This window comes from Galeopterus variegatus, unplaced genomic scaffold (assembly GCF_000696425.1).
Source record: "Galeopterus variegatus unplaced genomic scaffold, G_variegatus-3.0.2 Scaffold24402, whole genome shotgun sequence".
Classification (NCBI taxonomy): domain Eukaryota; kingdom Metazoa; phylum Chordata; class Mammalia; order Dermoptera; family Cynocephalidae; genus Galeopterus; species Galeopterus variegatus.
Genome location: NW_007750513.1, coordinates 6,701 through 9,895, shown reverse-complemented (window position 1 = coordinate 9,895; position 3,195 = coordinate 6,701). Strand labels below are relative to the sequence as shown.

Here is a 3,195-nt window from a genome sequence, read left to right as displayed (position 1 = left end):
TGGACTTCCCAGCCTCAGAAACTGTAAGCAATAAATTTCACTTTCTTATAAATTACCCAGTCCCCTGTATTTTGTTGTAAGCCACAGAAACAGACTAATACACATACCAATATCCATCATGAATATAGATGCAAAATTTTTAGCTAAAAATTAGCAAATATAAATATAAAAAGAGTTGTACACCATGACACAATACATGGATTTAGGCTTAGTACCCACAACAGAAAAAGTGGCAGCAGTGGCACTGTGCAAGTCTCATACCATATGCAGCACAGTCCAGTGCTCGGCTCAGACTCACTCACAAATGCTCTCACAACATCCTCCTGCCCCAACCTTTTGGGAAGGTGCCTGGATGCAAAGGGAGGGCCCTGGGAATAACAGGAGGGAATGGGATGGTTTGTGTCTTCAGGTGTATATTCTACCGTGAGGCACAGACATATAAAAATTGCCAGGGATTACAGGGTGAGGAGCAGCATGGTTTTTTCTGGTTTTTGCTCCTCCTAAGGTCTCAAAGAACCAGTCCATTTAAACAAAATGCCAGAGAAGCTTATTTTCTTGTAAACATTACAGGCTTGGATGAGGTGCTGTTTAAATATTTTCCAGTCAGCACGACTACTCACCTCAACTGAAATAAGGGGACAAAATCCCCCACTGACCAGGTTTCCATCCGTAGGGAATCTGGGGCTGAGATGCTGGAAGCAGTGTTTCTTTTCTATTTCACAATGTATGTCCCCATGGGAAGAAGAGCAGAGAGGGCATCAGAGCAGTTCTGTTCCAGCCTGGTCCTGGGCTGGGGAGCCAAATGAGGGAGGGCTGAGCAAGTAACTCCAGTCACCTGCCAAGGGAACCATCTTCCAAGGATGTCTCTCTGTGCTACCTCCATTGCCCACCACCTGGTCTGTTGATTGCAACTGAATGGGAAAAATGACATGAGTCAGTCCCTGTCCTGAGAAAAGGGCCATAACGGAGAATAAAATGGGTAGACATAAGGTTTTGTTGGTTCTTAAACATCCCCTGCAGTGTCAGTGTTCTGGAAAATAGACACCTCTTATTTCTGCCCTGCCATGTCTCAGTAATTCCCAGCTCTGGGGACCATTCCTGCCAGGGACTCTGCACCTGTGTCCTGTATCTGAACATAAACTACCTTAAAATTTGTTTTGGAATCTTTCTACCCTCCTTAACATCTTAGTCCTTATCAGTGCCCATGGAGACACAAACAGTATTGTCTACAAATCTTATCTCTATCCCCCAAAAAGGTTGAGCAACTTCTCTGACACCGTGTGATGATGTCAGCAAATCCTCTCAGTGACTCCACATAAGACAGATGTTAAATTTACAAGAAGGTGGTGGAAGAATTGGTAGTGCCTGAGTCTCCCAAGATGGTAACCCCACGATATAAATGAAAATGTCTTTACATGGGAACCCCAAAATCCCATCCTTGGAGGCTGTACCTTCTTTACCTCCTAAGAGTCACTCTCCACACAAAAAAAATATGTATGTAGGTAGCTTCTACCTTACTGTGACCATTCTGGGAGGATAATTTTTCAGTTTTGTCACCTTAAGGGACTTAGCTAGATTTAGGAAAGAGAAAGACATAAGTTCCTCTACCCTAATTTCCATGTCTCTCCTGCAGGCTGATGATCATAATGGTGCCCGTGTGTGCACTGAAAGCCTTTTTAGAAGCATGAGAGGGCTCACTTTCATTTCCTGGACATAGGGGCCAGTTCTTCCGATGTCTTGCAATGACCGTGTGTCTGGTGACACTTATAAGAGCTGATATTCAAAGAAGACACTAGCTGTTACTGATTTCTTATTCTTGCAAGTATTTTGTTGGAAAATTTTTAATCATCTAAAGGAGGAAGAGACTTCCTGGAGCTGCTGGCCAGGGCGCTGGCTGCACTCAGTGCAGGAGCCAGAGCCCGTGGCCACCACCATGTCCCACCAGACCAGCATCCAAGTTTCTGTGCCACAGTCCATTTCTGATGTCAGTGCTTCCATCTTTGGAATGGAAATCAGTAAGCAGAGCAACTTGTGATTGGATCATGTAGGCAGGCTTCAGATTCCTGGGATTGTAGTGGGTTAGAAATCTTGATTCTCCTTTGATCTTAGAATAGGATTTTTAAGTAATACATGAATGAGCCAAAAGACTCTTGAGTAGGGGACAAAAGTCCACAGATAAGTTTGGCAAAAGCCATCTAATCATTTCTAATCATTGTTTAGGAATGGGATTGTGTACTTTGACTGTTTTAGGTTGCTGGTTTGATTCCGGCTTGAATGACTATTGACTATTTAACTTTAGATATGTTAAGAAAACTGCTTGAATGCTGTTTAATATGCTAAAAAAATCGCTGTAGGAAGTATGCAGAAAAGAAAATGTTTACTAAGGACAAGCTGTTTGTTGGTGAATTGACCTAGCTTTTTACAAAATACATTTTGGAATGTCACACTGTTAATTTACTGCTGTTACTAGTTTTACAGTGCCTGTATTTATGTCCTTCTTTGATGATTGAATCAACTGATTTATCTTGTGAAGCTTCCTTGTCTTGTCAATAAAAAGAAAGGCTGATTTTGAACCCGGGCTGCTCCCCTGATGGGTGGGAGTCCCTCCAGGCCTCACTGATGGTACTTTGAGAGTGAATTCTTTCTTTCTCTTTTTTCCATCTCTGTTACACAGAGGAAAGTGTAACATGGGATAAGGACTATGATTCCTTTGTTTTACCCCTGTTGGAGGACAAACAGACATGCTATATATTATTCACGTTAGATTCTCAGAATGCTCAAGGATATGAATGGATATTCATTGCCTGGTCTCCAGATCATTCTCATGTTCGTCAAAAAATGTTGTATGCAGCAACAAGAGCAACTCTGAAAAAGAAGTTTGGAGGTGGCCACATTAAAGATGAGGTATTTGGAACAGTAAAGGAAAATGTATCATTACATGGATATAAAAAATATTTTCTGTCACATTCTTCCCCTGCCCCATTGACTGCATCTGAGGAAGAATTACAACAGATTAAAATTAATGAGGTACAAACTTACACAGGTGTGGACAGTAAACTCCAAACACCACAAAGAGTAGCATTTCCTATTTCTCAAGAAGCTTTTCAGGCTTTGGAAAAATTAAATAACAGACAGCTCAACTATGTGCAGTTGGAAATAGATATAAAAAATGAAATTATGGGCCGGCCCAGTGGC

General features: G+C 41.8%; 1 pseudogene; it reads left to right on the top strand.

The window, feature by feature from the left end:
• Nucleotides 1-1,933: 1,933 nt before the first annotated feature.
• Nucleotides 1,934-3,193, top strand: LOC103583560 (annotated as a pseudogene).
• Nucleotides 3,194-3,195: the final 2 nt, after the last annotated feature.